Source organism: Chiloscyllium plagiosum, unplaced genomic scaffold, assembly GCF_037043375.1.
Source record: "Chiloscyllium plagiosum isolate Xiang-an unplaced genomic scaffold, Cpla_swu_hap1 HiC_scaffold_45, whole genome shotgun sequence".
NCBI classification, from domain to species: Eukaryota; Metazoa; Chordata; class Chondrichthyes; order Orectolobiformes; family Hemiscylliidae; genus Chiloscyllium; species Chiloscyllium plagiosum.
The window spans coordinates 88143327-88162055 of NW_028270183.1; positions in this window are offsets into that span (position 1 = coordinate 88143327).

Below are 18729 nucleotides of genomic sequence, written 5' to 3' on the forward strand. Positions count from 1 at the left end.
GCACAGGCATATATAATTTTATTTTGATACTGTTGAATGTGAAGGTACATTTATTGGATATAGTTTCAGAGGGATCACTGTGAGACACAAGATGCTGCAATAGACTGTCAATTGTGAAGGTTCTCACCCAGTGTCTGGTCCAGGGGGCAGATGTATGGAGTCTGGGGGACATACCAGATGTCATCACCATAAGTAACTTGTGCGATGTGATTCTGACACTCCATGTCCATACATCTGCTCCCTGGGCCAGGCTCTGACTGAGGTTGAATTTAAAAGGCATGGTTCCTGGTCAGTCATTGGTATCTAATTTAGACAGCATTTATACCTACACTGAGAACAGTGATAGCCTCTTGGCTAGTTTCCTCCTGCTCAAGGTGGATTCCAAATGATTCTCTGTGAGGGAATGTTTGAATGACTGCCCTGACCCAGGTTGGAAACTCTCTTCACAGATTCAGGGCCAGGCCAGTGTCTCTCTGAGTGCTACATGCAGCTGTGAGGTCCAATAACACTGTACACGAATTCACCCTTTTGGAATCCACATTTAATGTCGGTCATGATGCAAAGTGATGGGTTTACTGACCTGCACAATAATCAGGAGTTTGCCATGTTTGTGAATTGTGCAATAATAAGGTATGAAATACAATTATTCAACTGAACAATATCTGCACCATCTCTGAAAACAATAAAATTGATTCTATGTTGATGGAATTAAAATATAAACACCGAATGACCTTTTATTATGCAAAAGTAAAGAATGCACATTTTGTTTTGTATCGAAAAAGAACATGTTGTCTGACTATGCTGGTGATCACAATTACACATTGAATCTCAGTATTCAAATGCTTATATTGTCGCGCTATCATTTGCAAAATAGTTGACATCTGACAGATTGAATACTCAGAGTGAGCATTTGATTGAACAATCAAATAGAATTATAACATTTAAATATACTCAATCGATTTAATTTCTCACCTGAAATGTGTCAGCTTCAGTTATTTGCCAACAATTCTATTAGTTTTAAAACAATGATGGAAAAGGATAGACTAGATCTAAAAGTTGAAGTTCTAAATTGGAAGAAGGTCAATTTTGACGGTATTAGGCAAAATCTTTCAAAAACTGTTGGCGGCAAATGATCGCAGGGAAGCAGACGGCTAGAAAATGGGAAGCCTTCAGAAATTAGATAGCCGGAGTCCAGAGACAGTATATTCTTGTTAGGGTAAAAGGAAAGGCTGGTAGGTATAGAGAGTGCTGAATGACTAAAGACATTGAGGGGCTGGTTAAGAATAAGAAGGATATGACAGGTACAAACAGGATAGATCGAGTGAATCCTTAGAAGAGTATAAAAGCAGGAGGAGTATTCTAAAGAGGGAAATCAGGAAGGCAAAAAAGGGACATGAGATAGATTTGGCAAATAGAGTTAAGGAGAATCCAAAGGATTTTACAAATACATTGAGAACACAAGGGTAAACAGGGAGAGAAAAGAGCCCTCAAAGATCAGCAAGGTGGCCTTTGTGTGGAGCCGCAGGAGATGGGAGAGATACTAAACGAGCATTTTGTATCAGTGTATACTCAGGAGAAGGACATGGGAGATGTAGATATACGGATAAATAGATGGTGATATCATGAAAAATGTCCATATTACAGAGGAAGAAGTGCTGGATGTCTTGAAAAACATGATGATGCAAAAATCCCCAGGACCTGATCGATCAGGTGAAACTTGAAAGGATTCAGAAAAGATTTACGTGCACGTTGCCAAGGTTGGAGGGTTTGAGCTATAGCTGGAGGTTGAACAGGCTGGGGCTGTATTCCCTGGAATGCTGGAGATTGAGGGATGACCTTATAGAGGTTTAAATAATCATGAGAGACATGGATAGGGTAAATAGACGAGGTGTTTTCCCTGGGGTGGGGGAGTCTAGAACTAGAGGGCATAGGTTTCGGTTAGGAAGGGAAAAATGTAAAAGAGATGTAAGGGGCATTTGTTTCACTCAGAGGGTTGTACGTGCGTGGAGTGAACTGCCAGAGGAAGTGGTGGTGGTTAGTCCAATTGCAACATTCAGATGGCGTCTGGATGGGTATATGAATAGAAAGTGTTGAGAGGGATATGGGTTGAGTGCTAGCAGGTGCGACTAGATTGGGTTGGGATATCTGATCGGCATGGACAAGTTGGACCGAAGGGTCTGTTTCCATGCTGTACATCGCTTTGACCCTGTGAATGTAATTTAGAAATGACAATAATTTGACATGCACTATCAAATAAATAAATCGTTTACATTATTAAATTGTAGCATACAATAAGTTGAAAACTTGCTATTTTTAGAATGAATGATAAAGAACGAAGAACATTTCAACACAGGAACAGATCCTTCGGCCCTCCTAGCCTGTGCTGATCCAGATCCTCCTATTTTCTAAACCTGCCACCTATTTTCTAAGGGTCTGCTCCCTGCCCATTCATGTTTCTGTCTAAGTACATCTTAGATAACGCTATCATTCCTGCCCCTACCACCTCCGCTGGCCACAAGTTCCAGGCTGCATCTGCCCTATGTGTAAAGAACATCCCACATATATCTGCCCTAAACCTTTTCCCTCTTACTTTGAACTCATGACCCCGAGTAATTGAGTTCCACAATCTGGGGAAAAAACTTCTTGCTATTCACCCTGTGTATATCTGTCTTGATTTTGTAGACCTAAACCTTCGACTTTGTAATGAAAATAGTCCTAATCTACTCAATCTTTCTTCATAACCAGCACCGTCCAACACAGGCAGCATCCTGGTGAACCGACTCTGTACCCTATTCAAAGCATCCACATCCTTTTGTTAATGTGTTGACCCGAACTATATGCAGTATTTCAAATGTGGCCAAACCAAAGTCCTATGCAACTGTAACATGACCTGCCAGCGCTTGTATTCAACACCTGATCCAATGAAGGAAAGCATGGCATATGCTGCTTTGACCCTTTACTGACCTGTGTTGACACCTTCAGGAAACAATGGACCCAAACACTCAGATCTCGCGGTAAGTCAATTTTCCCCAGGACTTTTCTGTTTACTATGCTGTTAACTCTTGAACTGGTTCTTTCAAAATGCATCACCTCGCATTTGCACAGATTGAACTCCATCTGCCACTTCTGTGCCCATCTCTCCAACCTATCTATGTTCTGCTGTATTAGCTGACAGTCCCCTTCACTATCTGCTACTCCAACAATCTTAGTGTCATCTGCAAACTTGCTCATCAGGCAACTGATACCTTCTTCCAAATTATTGATATATATATATCATAAACAACAGTGGTCCCAGCACAGATCGCTGTTGCTGGCATAGGTCTCCATTTTGAGAAATCCCCTTCCACTATTACTCTCTGTCTCCTGTTGCCCAGCCAGTTCTCTATCCATCTAGATAGAACACCCTGGACCCCATGTGACTTCACCTTCTCCATCAGTCGACCATGGGGAACCTAATAAAACACCTTCCTCAAGTTCCTCAGTATCTTCTCCAGCAGCTTCCCTACCACTGATGTCAGGTTCGCCGGTCTACAATTACCTGGATTATACCCGCTATCCTTCTTAAACTAGGGGACAATATTAGCAATTCTTCAGTCCTCCGGGACCTCACCCATGTTCAATCATCTTGCAAAGATATATGTTAAAGCCCCAGTTATTTCCACACTCACAGCCCTCAGTAACCTGTGGTTGATCCCATCCGGACTTGGGGTTTGTCTACCTTAATACCTTTTAGAGTATTCAAAACTTCCTCCCTCTTTATGTCGACTTGAACCAGAGTACTCAGAGATCTATCCCTAACCTCAACATCTGTCAAGTCCCTTTCCTTGGTGAATACAGATGCAAAGTATTCGCTAAGAATCTCACCGATTTTCTCTGACTCCATGCATAACTTTCTTCCTTTGTCCTTGTGTGGGCCAAACATTTCTCTAGTTACCCTCGCTCCTTATATATGAAAATAATTCTTTGGGATTTTCCTCAACCCTGTTTGCTATCAATATCTCATGACTACTTTTAGTCCCCTTAAATCATCGATATTTACTGTGAAATGTAACTAGTGAAAAGAAAATAAACATTTGTTCGTGCGAATGGGAACTCAGACCTTTGCAAAGTGTTTTGTGCCAAAAAAATTTGAAATCCGTCTCAGTTCAAATAAAAAGCAAGAGAAGAAACCGCTTGAAAAGAGTAATTTTCAGCCACTATCCCCCCAAAGTACTTCTGAGGTAGAAAAGAGTGAGGGTTTGTAACCAGGGCACAACAGTAACTATGGGTGGTTTGAACATGCAAATTGGCTCAATTAATCAACTTGACAGTGATATCCTTGAATAAACATCCATAGAGTGTATGAGAGATTATTTCTGAGAGCAGAATGTCATGGAAACAACCAGAGAATGGGGCGGCACGGTAGTTCGGTGGTTAGCACAACACCAGGCCTCCAGGTTCGATTCCAGCCTCGGGGAACTGTCTGCGTGGGTTTCCTCCCACAGTCCAAAGATGTGCAGGTCAGGTGAATTGGCTATGCTAAATTGCTCATAGAATTAGGTACATTACTCAGAGGGAAATGGGACTCGGTGGGTTACTCTTTGGAGGGTCGGTGTGGACTTGTTGGGCCGAAGGGCCTGTTTCCATACTGTAGGGCATCTCATCAAATTTAGATTTGATATTATGTAAAAAGGAAGGACTGGTGGATGAGATTTGCCTTGGAATAACCACAACATGCTGGAGTTTCACATTCAGATTGAAAGAGTGAAGACTGAGTCATACATGAGAGTTTTAGTGTTAGGTAATGATAATTATACTGGCCTAAGGAAGCATTTGGCTGTGGTGGTCTGGGGGGAGAAAAGAACAGTCAACGGCAGGACAGCTGAAGAAATTTGGCAAACAATTAGGGAGATACTAAAGACCGAAGAGGAATTTCATTTCGGAGAAAAATCATCCATATCTTGAGAAGGAAGTCAAGGATAACATGAAGGCAAATCCCAGTGCATATCATACTGCACATGTTAGTCACACTGTGGAGGATTGGGCAAGTCAGTGGCCTCGTGGTGTTATCACTGAATTCTGATGCGATAAACCCAGATAATGTTCGAGTGACCTGGGTTCAAGTTCTAAAGATTTTCTCTTGACTCTCAGGCTATGTCCTTGAGTCCTTTCTCTCCTAGCCGTGGAAGCATCATTCCAACATCTACTCTGACAAGTCAACCAGTATTCTGTATGCTTCAATCAGATCCACCTTCATCCTTATAAACTCCAGCGAGTATAGACCCAGAGGTCTCATATGTTAAGCTTTTCATTCCATTCTTATGAAGCCCCTCTGAACATGCTCTGGGTGGTACATCCTTACTGAGCTATGAGGCCGAAAATGGTACACAATACACCAAATGTGTACTGACCAGAGTCTTATAGAGCCTCAGAAATCCATCGCTGCTGTAATATTCAAGTCTCCTCAAAATAAATGCCATCACTGTATTTGCCTTTCTGACCAGATTGACCACCTGAAATAATAATCTTACAATGGACAATAATAAATTTACCATGAAGTTACAAAAACGAACAATGATTAAAGCATGCTGCGAAGTAGAACCCAGCCTTGACCAAAGTCTATGTGCTCATCCATATTCTGCAGAATCCAGACAGCTGCAGCTACCCACAGATGGTTGCAAAGAAACGTGAAGCAACAGACCATGTAATACAAACCTGAAGTTGGACCTGAACGGGATAATGGAATGTCGCCCTAGAGCCATCAATGTGACAACACCTGGTTGAGTCTGATTGATCAATTTAATGTACCTGTTCATTTCATTGGCAGATCCTCCACACCCTCCCAAAAGGAGTGAAGACTTGGAAGGATAAGAATCACCGCAAAACTCCTCAGAGAGTGGTAACTGGAGAATAACCACTGAAAGAGAAGACACCTCCAAGACTATCAGAAGAACAAGAAGACTTCAAGAAGAATGCGGTCAACTTCTCATGGGGTGGTATGTGATCATCCAAAGTTAAGTTAAACCATAAGTTAATTTGTAGTGTTTTACATTACGTTATAATACGTTTTATTGTTCTAATATTAATTATGTTCAATAAACGAATATTATTGTTTGTAAGAGTTGACTCAGTTCTTTTGATGAATATAGATTTCAAGCACATTGTGGGGCAGATACACCACCTTCCTAACTACTGACTCAACTTGCTCGATTACCTTGAGACAATCCTGGACTGGAACTCGCAACACTCTTTGTACTTCAGACTTCTGAATTTTCTCCCCAGGTATAAAATAGTCCATGCCTCTCTTCTTCCTACTAAAGTGCATCACCGCACACTTTCTCAGGTTGTACTCCATCTGCCACTTGTTTGTCCGCTCTCCTCCCCTGTTTAAACCTTTCTGCAGCCTCCCTGCCTCCTCAATGACACCTGTCCCACTACGTACCTTTCCATCATCTAAAAGTCTCGCCGGAGTGCCCTCAGTTCCTTCATCTAGATTGTTAATGTACAAAGTAAAAAGTTTTGGTTCCCTTGCTGAACACCAGTTGACATCGGCTGCTATCCAGAGAAGAATCCCTTTATTCCCACTTTCTACTTTCTGCCAGATAGTCAAGTTTCTTTACACACTAGTACCTTGTATCTGACACCATGGGCCCTTATCTTACTCAGCACCCTCCTGTGAGGCACCTTGTCAACGTCCTTCTTGAAGTGCAGATAGATAACATCCATTAGCTCTCCTTGGTCTAACTTGCTTGTTACATCCTCAAACAATTCTAACAGATTCATTACCACGATCTCCCCTTGACGAAACCATACTGACCTCGCCCTACTTTACCATGCACTGGCAACTATTCAGAAATTCCATCCTTCACAATGGATTCCAGGAACTTACCCACGACCGGGGTTAGGCTCATCAGTTTGTAATTTTCTGTCTTTTGCCTTATTCCCTTTTTAAGCTGGGTGTCAGTGAGATCCAAGATGGCGGCGACCCAGTAGGCATGAGTCTGCACAGCTCTGCCCAAGACTCAGTCAAAGTGGGGTACCCACCCTCACCTCACCTGTTAAATTGTTTAAAATAGTTTTTGCCCAGCAGCCTTGGCCATTCTACATCAAACTTTAGAATTTGATGCTTTTTAAAATGACCAAAGGCAAAGGCTCTCACAGTTCACAATAGGCAGGGACCCCTCTCCCACCCCCCACCCCCACCTGGCAGCAAGGCAGACGTCTGCGGCCGCCCCGGGGGGCTCACCTGCAGGGGCGAGCCTGATCTCGGAGCTTGTAACACTCCGAGAGAAGATTGATGCTTCCATTGAAGAGACCCAGTCCAGGTGGGAGTCAATCTCGGTCATGCTGCAGAAACATGACGGAGAGATCGAGAAACTCGGGCAGCGTGTTGGAGATGCAGAGCAATGGACCACGGCCTCCGAGACCACTGCTGAGTTATCCATGGGTCAGGCCTGGGCTCTGGGATATCGAATCCCGATCTTAGAGGAACATATTGACAACCTCAAAAATCGAGGTCACCGGGAAAATATTCGGTTGCTGGGCCTTCCCGAACGGGAGGAGGAAGCCCAGCGTTTTGCTTTCCTGAAGCAATGGCTCCCACAGCTGCTGAAACTGGAGTCGGAGCTGGGCCAGGTGCGGGTTGAACGGGAACAACGGGTTGCTGTGCGCCAGCCCGGGTTGGGCCAGCGCCCCCGCCCAGTCCTAGTTCAACTTCAACATTACAAGGAAAAACATATGCTGCTCGAGTCCTCCAAAGTGTTGGGAAAGGATCACCATGTCTTGATATACAAGTGCTCCAGAATAATGTGGTCCGAAAGAGGAAGGCATTTGATGAGGCGAAGATGGTGTGTGTGTGTGTGGGGGGGGGGGGGGGGGGGGGGGTGGGGGGTGGGTGGGGGGTAGGGGTTAGCTCCCACCCTTTTCACGTCTGTCTTATAAGATATTGGAATTTATTTACTCTACTTTGTAATGCCTGAGCCGAGGGCATGGTTCTGGCTGGGAGATGTTATGGCGGGATTATTGGAAGCTGGTAGTGCCCCTTGTGAACAAGGGGGAAAGTCTCCTTTTAAGTATGTTTTATGCAATTTGTTTTTCGGAGTAGTTCTCAACTGTTTTGATTTCGTTGTTTTAAAGAGTGTTTTATGTGTAAATCATTTTTGGTTTTTATTCAATGTCTTCTGGGTGGGGTTCTCCCTCCTGGGGGGTCTCGGGCTTGCTTGGACGATTATGGCTAGTCATTCGTTTAGGTGGTGCACCTGGAATGTCAAGGAGAGTCACTCAGCAATCAAAAGGAAAAAGATATTATCAAGTCTTAAAAAGGAAAGGGTGGATGCAGCCTTTCTACAGGAGACACATTTACTTGATAAGGAGAATTCGAGGCTGAAATAGGGTGGATTTGGCCAGGTGTTCTTTTCATCTTTCAGCTCAAAAAGTAGAGGAGTAGCCATTCTTATCCAGACGAATCTTCCCTTCCAAATGCTAAGCCAATAAAAGATGAGTCTGTATGGTATACAATAATTAAAACCCGAACATATGGAGAGGAATATGGGATTTTGAATCTCTATTGCCCCCCAGCGCACCCTTTTAAGTTTGTGTTGGAAGCGTTCTCCAAGTTAATGGCTCTCGGGATGCACCACACAATTATAGGGAGAGATTGTAATTGTATCGTCAACCCAGGGCTGAACAGAATATCTAAGATCTCTGCGGGCATATCTATGAGACCTAGGCAGTTGGCGGATCTGAGTAGGGAGTTGTGGCTGGTAGATATGTGGAGGTGTTCACCCTGAGGGTAAAGACTTTACTTTTTATTCTAATCCATACAAATGCCATACCAGAATCGATGTGCATCTGTCCCCTCGACATTTTTGAACTCAATATTGTTTTGTAAAGTAGGTAATGTAACTATTTCCGACCATGCCGCAGTATATGTGGAGGTTAAGACTCGTAATGATGAGCTAGCTTCCCGACATTGGCGTATGGACCCTTTCCGATTGAAGGGTAGTAAGTTCATTAAATATTTCTGGCAGGAATTTAAAACCTTTTGGGATATCAAATCCAACACGACCAATAAGCCTTCGGTGATGTGGGAAACTGGTAAGGCCTATGTATGAGGCTTGGTTATCTCATATTCTGTGAACCGGAAAAGACAAAAAGGGAGAACAACAGGGTCTGCTCGAAGCTCCCTGAAGACGGCTGAGGCAGCGTATGTGGATAGACCCTCCATTACTAAACTACAATGGATCACAGCCCTTAGAGCAACTTTGAATCCCACACTTACTCAAAAAGCAAAGAGGGAGCTATTACTTGTGAAACAGAGATTATTTGAATATGGCGACAAGCCTGGCAGGTATCTAGCATACCTTGCCAGAAAGAAAAAGGCTCCCCAAGCCATTACGTCTTCAGAAAGAGTGCTGGTACCCTGACTTGTGATCGTAAAAAGATCAATGCAATCTTTAGAATGTTCTATTTCGAATTGTATAGGCCACAGGGCTGTGAGGATAGAACAAGGAAGATAGAGTCTTTATTTTAAAAAAATATTGCCCTCCCGGGCCTAACCTGGTAGCAGGTGTTGTGCTTGAATGCCCCCCTAGCAACCTAGGAAATATAGGAGGCAGTGAGGCAGCTCGAGAGTGGCACAGTGCCCGCACCAGATGGAGTCCAGGCTGAGTTCTATAAAGAATTGATTTGGGAATTAGTCGGGTCACTTATATATATGTACAATTATTCACATAGTCAGGGCTGCCTCTCGCCTTCTCTGAGAGAAGCAAATATTTGCCTCATTCTTATCAAGGAAAAGGCCCCAGATAACTGCACTTCATTTCGACCTGTATCCTTGCTGAATGTGGATTTTAAATTCTCTCAAAAGTGTTGTCATTAAGACTGGAGAGGGTTTTGCCATTCATTATTAAAGAAGGCCAGATGGGGTTTATAAAGGGTTGCAGATCATCTAATAACATTAGAATAGTCTTAAATATGGTACTAGCCTGCCAGCAGGGAGCAATACCGGGATTAGTTGTGTTCCTAGAGGCAGGGAAGGCATTCGATTGGGTAGAATGGCCATATCTCGTTTATATGCTGGAACGGTTTGGTGTTGGAGAGGTCTTTACTAAATGGGTTACAGTATTATATAATGATCCCAAAGCAGCGGTGATCACCAACAGTTTAAGTTCAGATAGCTTTCGCGTTGTCAGAGATTTTCATCAGGAATGCCCTCTCTCACCATTATTATTGATGCTAGTGATTGAGCCGTTGGCGGAATCTGTACGAGCTGACCTTAATATAATGGTTCCGGAGGTTGGCTCGGGTAAGCACAAAATTACTCTCTATGCAGTTGATGTTCTCCTTTTCTTAAGTTCTCCATTGACATCTGTGCCCCGCTTAATTCAAGTGGTTAAATTATTTGGCATGTTCTCAGGTTACAAAATCAATTTGTGAAATCGGAGGCCATGCCGCTGGGAGGTCTTGCCAGTATATTCAATTTTCCGGATGAATCCCATTTTGCTCTCGGTGGTCACTGGGAGTTTTTCTTTACTTTTTAATACTCAGGCATTTGGTCAGCTATATAATTATACACATTTATTGGCGAAATTATGACAGGACCTTCAACGCTGGGAATATCTCCCAATATCCTGGCTAGGTAGAATAGCTTTGTTCAACATGAATATCCTACCTCTCCTTTAATATGCTATGAGAATGCTCCCCTGGATGCTGCTGAGACAGGTGCTGCGTAAGCTTTATGGTTGGCTCGGCTCCTTTATTGGATCCATAGACATACCCCTTATTAAATTAGAAAAGCTAAAGCTTCCACAAGTGAGGGGTGGGCTGGATTTTCCATAATTCAGGAGGTACCAATTGAGCTCTCTATTATCCTACATAGCTGGTCGGGTCTCTTGTGACCCACAATCAATCTGGTTAGATATTGAGGCCTCCTAAGCAAAATATCCCCTCATCAATCTACTATTTACGGACAAGGTGAAAGTTATTACGTAACATTGTAAAAATCCTATTGTATTAAATACAATCAAAGCCTGGTCGATAATGCGACAGGATGAGGGTAACCTACAAAAATCCTCCCCCTATACCCCTATAGTGGGAATATTGGGATTCCAGCCAGGGCTGAATGATGCTGTATTCAGAACTTGGGAGTTCAGAGGTATCTCCTGTTTGGGAGACTTGTTCGATGGGGATGTCATGATGTCCTTCAAACAGCTGCGTCAGAAGTTTCGGCTGCATAGCAAAGATCTTTTTCGATATTTTCAAATGGGAGACTTTATACAAAAAAAGACCATGTTGATAAATTGACCCTTATAAATCGGATAGGGGAACGAGAGTGCTTCGGCCAATGGGTCCGCCCGTGGTCAGTAGTCTCTACCATAAACTATTTAATAAGGCATCAAAGGATGAATCTCTGCTGTGACTCCTAAATTGCTCCGAGAAAGTCCCGCCATTACTCTTCCAATGTCTTTCCTGCTCGGCTCCTCTCCCAGTCAATTCCACCCAGCCCCTCCTCATGTTTTTGTCGGTGCCTTTATACAGAGTTAATATTAACTCTGATTCTACTTTCTCCTTCTCACATTGAAGTTTAGGTTCAATCATATTACGATCACTGCCTCCGAAGGGTTCCTTCACCTTAAGCTTCCTTCTCACGTCTGACTCACTGCACAACACTAAATCCAGGATTGCCCGTTCCATAAGCTGCTCCAAAAATCCATCTTGTAGACATTTCACAAATTCCTTTCCTTGAAAACCACTACCAGTCTGATATTCCCAATCCACCTGCATATCGAAATCCTGCCACTCACTGTAACTTTGCCTTTCCTAAATACATTTTCTATCTCCTGGTCTATCATGCGCTCCAGTTCCTGACTATGATTAAAAGGCCTCTACATTACTCCAACTATGGTTTTACACATTTGTGGTTCCTCAATTCTACCCACACACATTCCACATCATCTGACCCTACATTGAGTAATAGGAACTGAGTGATAGGACTGCAACACTCTTTAGCTTTGTCTTAAATTTATAGTTTAGGCATGCAGTAAAAATATTTCATTTTAAATTACTTTGAAATGTCGCCACAGTGTGTTTCTTTGGCCAAATATTCTGTATTAGGGAAGAATACAAACTGTTGAAACTGTTGGAGAACGAAGATATGAAGAGGACATGAGTCTATAAAAAGATATAGATTGGGCCAAGTGAACAGGCAAATATTGGTGTATGGAACACAGTAGGAAAAATGTGTCTGTTCTCAAAGGTATTGGCGGGTTGAATGGAAACGTAATGTATTATTTCAGTGGCAAGGTTGGCTTTAGGCACAGAGGAACCAGACACCTGGGTTACAAAATAAAAACTTTACGTGTACATCAAACGTTTAGGTAGCTAAGATAAATGTTGAAACTTTCTGAAACAGAATACATTTAAAATTAGTGGCGATTTTCTACAGATCTACAAGGTAATGGTGTTAGCACATCGAGAGATCGATGGCCACAATGATATGAAATGCAATCCATAGAAGATTCACTCAGCTGACTCCTGGGAGGAGCGTATATTTGTGGAGGAAATCTTGAATTGACTGGCCTTGGATCTGCTGGGCTTTAGGCGAACAACATGTGATCTTGTTTAACCCCAGAGTATTCCAAGTAGTCTTTCAAGTTGAATTCTGAAACAATGTTTCAGCTTGTATGATAGATTAACATGATTGGATGGATTATAAAACGGAAGAATGTCTCTATTAAGAAGTTGGTGATTTGGTGTAATCATCTCATTGTGTTGTGTCTTTGTGGAATTCTCTTCCCAGATAGCGTTGGAGAATAAGACATTGAATATTCCTAAAGCAGAGGCAGGCAGACTATTGACTAAGAATGACGCACTAACATTGTAAGAGCAATGGAGGAATGTGTGATTGAGGTCACAATCAGATCATCCACGACTTTATCTAATTTCGGAGCTGTTTTGATTCCTTACTCCTGATGCTAGTTTCTACATTTCAAAGACAGTGACAAGCTCATCTGATCAATAAAGTGTCCTCATTGTTTAATAATTATTAGAAAATCGGATTGTCTTATTAGTTCATTCGGATTTTAATGGAGCTAGACCAGCATTAATTGCCCTTGAGAAGTTCCAGTCCAGTTGACGTTGGTCCATCCAAGTGGCTGTTGAGAGGGAGTACCAACAGTGCATCTCATGTGCCGGTTTAACTGGGAGTAAATATTACTGGTGATGGATGGAGTGTTAAACCAGCCACCGCGCTATGAGGAACAGCTCGCAGGATAACAGACTCTTTGTCAATATAAATATATGGGAAGGAATTTATTAGTCTTCAGAGAAATATCAACCTTACACGAGAAGCGTATATAATAATGAAACGAAGTCTGTTTCTATGTTATTGGTGAACTTAAAATATTGGTGACAAACAGCTGGAATAATGTTGATGCTGTTGTTGGACGATTCTTGCACTGAGCATGTGAATTATCCTGGATGATTTCAGAGATGGCTGGGCTGACCTAGGTTGAGCAAATGCTCATACTCCATGGGTTGATGCTTGTTTGTAATCTCGCCACTTACTGAGCACAGTTCGATTTAACAAACCAACAAGTCCACTTGGCTGCTGCTTCAGAATATACCAAAGCTTTCATGGCTGCCACTACATGGAATCATGTAATAAAGACAAGGCCCATCGAGTCTGCACCACCCAGTGCTAATACAAGTGCTTTATAATGTTTATGAGGTTACCTTCCTGAACCATCCTCCCAGGCAATACACAGATTTCACCAATACTCTCTTAGTATCTTCTCTTTCACTTCAAACGTATTTCCTCTTGTTTTTGACCCTTTAGCTCAGTTGTTATCTGTTCAGTCGTCCCATACCTCTCATGCTGTAATACACTTCTGTCAGGTTCACCTCTCACTCTTCTCTGCTCCACAAGCAAATTTAACGGATCTTCATGGTTTGAGTTCTCTCTTGTTTTGTTACATCTTCCAAAGTGCAGCATCTCACATATTTCAGAGTTACCGTTTATCAGTCATTGATCTGACCATCTGACAAGCCGTTTGTACCCTCTTGTAAACAACACATTCTGTTTGTAATTTTTATCTGTTTGTAATTTTTATTACTGATTTGAAAGAGGGAGTCGAAGGGTGGGTCATTAAACTTGCAGATGATACGAAGATTGGTGGAGTTGTCGATAGTGAGGAGGGCTGTTGTCGGCTGCAAAGGGACTTAGATATGATGCAGAGCTGGGCTGAGGACTGACAGATGGAGTTCAACCCTGCCAAGTGTGAGGTTGTCCATTTTGGAAAGACAAATAAGAATGCGGAATACAGGGTTAACGGTAGGGTTCTTAGTGAGGTGGAGGAACAGAGGGATCTGGGGGTCTATGTTCATTGATCTTTGAAAGTTGCCACTCAGGTGGATAGAGCTTGTAAGAAGGCCTATGGTGTATTAGCGTTCATTAGCAGAGGGATTGAATTCAAGAGTCGTGAAGTGATGTTGCAACAGTACAGGACTTTGGTTAGGCCACATTTGGAGTACTGTGTGCAGTTCTGGTCGCCTCACTTTAGGAAAGATGTGGAAGCTTTGGAGAGGGTGCAGAGAAGATTTACCAGGATGTTGCCTGGAATGGAGAATAGATCGTACGAGGATAGGTTGAGAGTGCTAGGCCTTTTCTCGTTGGAACAGCGAAGGATGAGGGGTGACGTGATAGAGGTTAATAAGATGATCAGAGGAATAGATAGAGTAGACTGTCAGAAACTTTTCCCCCGGGTACAACAGAGTGTTACAAGGGGACATAAATTTAAGGTGAAGGGTGGAAGGTATAGGGGAGATGTCAGGGGTGGGTTCTATACCCAGAGAGTGGTGGGGGCATGGAATGCGCTGCCTGTGGGAGTGGTAGTGTCAGAATCTTTGGTGACCATTAAGGAGCAATTGGATAGGTACATGGATGGGTGCTTAAGCTAGGACAAATGTTTGGCACAAAATCGTGGGCCGAAGAGCCTGTTCTGTGCTGTATTGTTCTATGTTCTATGATCACTGTGCCCCACCCGGCTAATCATTGTGTAATCTACAACATGATTCATCATCCTCCAACATCCCCTCCATCTCCCACATTCTTACCATCAACATTTAAGAATTTCAGCAACAAACCTTGATTTTCTTCCTGTTCTACAGATGTTGTTGCAGAATTGGGAATTCCAGTCTCTTGTTTTTTTCTATTTTGGTGAATTTACAGCATGAATCAGCTGTGGTTTTTTCTGAGGGAGCCACAAATATTATTTTGGATATGGAGCTGAATTCTGCTTTTGTACTCTGCCCCTCCGTATGTATTATTCATATGGCTTGGACATCATTTACCTTTGACTAACGTTTGGCACCTTGCCTTGCAATATTTCCATTTTACGTGGGCCTCCAGCTTATTATTTACAACATTCACTGCAATAGTCAGAGATAAAAGAACTTTTTAATCTGCAGGATGGACACAGACTCATTCATTAATTTTGTTTGAAAGAGCTAGAGCAATGATGATCAAGATTGAATTAAATCCTGGATTATAAGCACACTATGGAAGATCAATTCACGTTCTCATTTCAACGTTAAATTGGAAGCTAATTAAAAGAACAAATACCCACCATTCTGAATATTGTTTAAAACGTGATGTCATGTTGAAATAATGCATTAAGAAAGGCCATGCTTCAATTTTCTTTTGAATATTGCGAGACATTGTTCAAACAAACAGTGTTCTTGTGTTTTGCTCCTTATTCTTTCATGTGATCTTCCCGTGTAATTTGAGGTGAGATCAGAGTGACTTCCCTTTCAATCGAAGCAGGACTTGACTGAGGGTGGAATCTAGGACCCTGAGCAAAACTGCTATTAATGGGAATTAGAGAACATTCTGCACTGGGAATAGGAGCAATAGAAAAAAACAGTCTCTGCAAGGTATCTTCAAAACTGCATCCTGACTAGGGACTAATTTTCCTGTTCCTTCACAAGTATTTGTTAAAAATCTTGGAATCCCCCTACAAACAGCTCTGTCTGGATCTGCATCACTTTGGATTGAGGAGTAAAAACAGGGCAACTCTGTGTCGCTTATTCCAGAGTCATTGGGGATGACAAATAAACTCTGCCCTTGCTAGTGCCTTCCAAAACCCTGGATGAATATGTCCTGTTAAAAATACAAAGATATATTATGTTTTCATCGTTGTATGTAAACTCTCGGAAAGGTAAGACCTTGCTGGATGAGTACGATGCCAGTGACATCAGGAGCATGATAAGACATTGATAATAATTGGGATCAGTACTTCAATCAGTTACTTTCAGAGGTTTGATCATGACCACCGAGTTCAACATTTTCATAATGCATTATGACAGTGGCAATAAATTATCTGTATTTGGGGAGCTGTCAGGCACATTTTTTTTTTCATTTTTCATTCAAAAACCATAAAAAAATTCTTGAGCGTCAACAGAAATGGCAGCTTCACTGTTCCCTTTCAGAACAGACAAGTATCCACTGTCCAAAAGAGTAACTAAATTGAAAGTGCAGGAAAACATTTGCAGATTCTGAGCAAAGAGAAACACAATTAACTTTTTCAGTCCAATTTGAGATTTTCAGAAGAGGATCATATCAGACTCAATATGCTGCCTCTGTATCTACCTCCAGATCCTGACTCATCTGTGGTGTTTTGTCACTGTTTACTGTTTAGAACATAGAACATAGAACAGTACAGTACAGAACAGGCCCTTCACCCCACGATGTTGTGCCGACCATTGATCCTCATGTGAGGTACACCTAATGTATGAACTCTCACATGTCTGTGACCATATGCATGTCCAGCAGTCTCTTAAATATCCCCAATAACCTCGCTTCCACAACTGCTGCTGACAACGCATTCCATGCTCTCACATCTCTCTGCGTAAAGAACCCGCCTCTGACATCTGCTCTGTACTTTCCGCCAAATAGCTTAAAACTATGACCCCTCCTGTTGACAATTTCTGCCCTGGGAAAAGGTTTCTGGCTATCAACTCTATCTGTGCCTCTCATTATCTTGTACACTTCAAGTAGGTCCCCTCTCTTCCTTCTTTTTCCAACGAATAAAGTCCGAGCTCAGTCAACCTCTCTTCGTAAGATAAGCCCTCCATTCCAGGCAGCATCCTGGTAAACCTCCTCTGAACCCTCTCCAAAGCATCCACATCTTTCCTATAATAGGGCGACCAGAAGTGGACACAGTATTCCACGTGAGGTCTGACCAAAGTTTTATAGAGCTGCAACAAGATCTCACGGTTCTTAAACTCAATCCCCCTGTTAATGAAAGCCAAAGCACATATGCTTTCTTCACAGCTCTGTCCACCTGGGTGGAAATTTTAAGGGATATATGTTCCTGCACACCAACATCCCGCTGTTCCTCCATACTGCCAAGAATCCTGCCTTTAATCCCGTACTCAACTTTCAAATTCGACCTTCCAAAATTCATCACCTCACATTTATCCAGTTTGAATTCGTCTACCAACTTTCAGCCCATCTCTGCATCCTGGCAATGACACGCTGCAGCCTACAACAGGCCTGTATACTGTCAACGACACCTCCAATCTTTGTGTCGTCTGAAAACTTGCTAAACCATTCTTCAATCTCCTCATCCAAGTCATTAATATAAAATTACAAAGAGAGAGGCCCAGATTCAGAGCCCTGTGGAACACCACTCACCACTGACCTCCAGGCAGAATATTTTCCTTCCACTACTACTCGCTGTCTTCTGTCGACCAGCCAATTCTGTATCCAGACAGCTAGATTTTCCTTTATCCCATTCCTCCTGACCTTTTGAACGAGCCTACCATGGAGAACCTTATCAAATACCTTACTGAAGTCCAGATACACAACATCCACCGCTCGATCCTCATCAACTTGTCTAGTAACATCCTCAAAGAACACAATAAGATTTGTGAGGCATGACCTGCCCCTCACAAAGCCGTGCTGACTGCTTTTAATCAAGCCATGCTCTTCCAGATGGTCATAAATCCTATCCCTCAGAATCCTTTCTAACACCTTGAAGATGACAGACGTGAGACTGACTGGTCTAATTTCCGGGGATTTCCCTATTTCCTTTCTTAAAGAGAGGAATTACATTTGTCTCCCTCCAGTCTTCTGGTACGAATCCTGTGGAGAGTGAGGATATAAAGATCTTCGCAAGCGGCGAAGCAATCACCTTTCTCGCTTCCCAAAGCAGCCGAGGACAAATCTGGTCTGGCCCTGGCGACTTGTTAAGATTAATGTTTGTCAAAATTTTCAACAATCAGCTTCCTCAATCTATCTGTTGCAGCATGCTTACCTGCTCCTCAACGGTTTCATTCACTACAAGGTCCTTTTCTTTCGTAAAGACAGAAGCAAAAAACTCACCTCCTCAGACTCTATACACAAGTTCCCTGTGCTATCCCTGATTGGCTCTACTCTTTATTTGATCATTCTCTTATTCCTCACATAGGTGCAAAATGCCTTTAGATTCTCCATAATCCTTCCTGCCAAGCCTTTTTCCTGCCCTCTCCTGGCTCTCCTCAGACCATTCTTGAGCTCCTTCCTCACCTGCCTGGAATCGTCTAGAGCTGAGCAAGACCCTTGCTTCCTCCACCTTACGTAAGCTGCTTCTTTCTTTTGACGAGAAGCTCCACCGCTCTCGTCATCCAAGGTCCCTTTATCTTACCCTCTCCTTGCCTGTCTCAGAGGAACACATTTATGCATCACTCGCAACACCTATTCCTTAAACC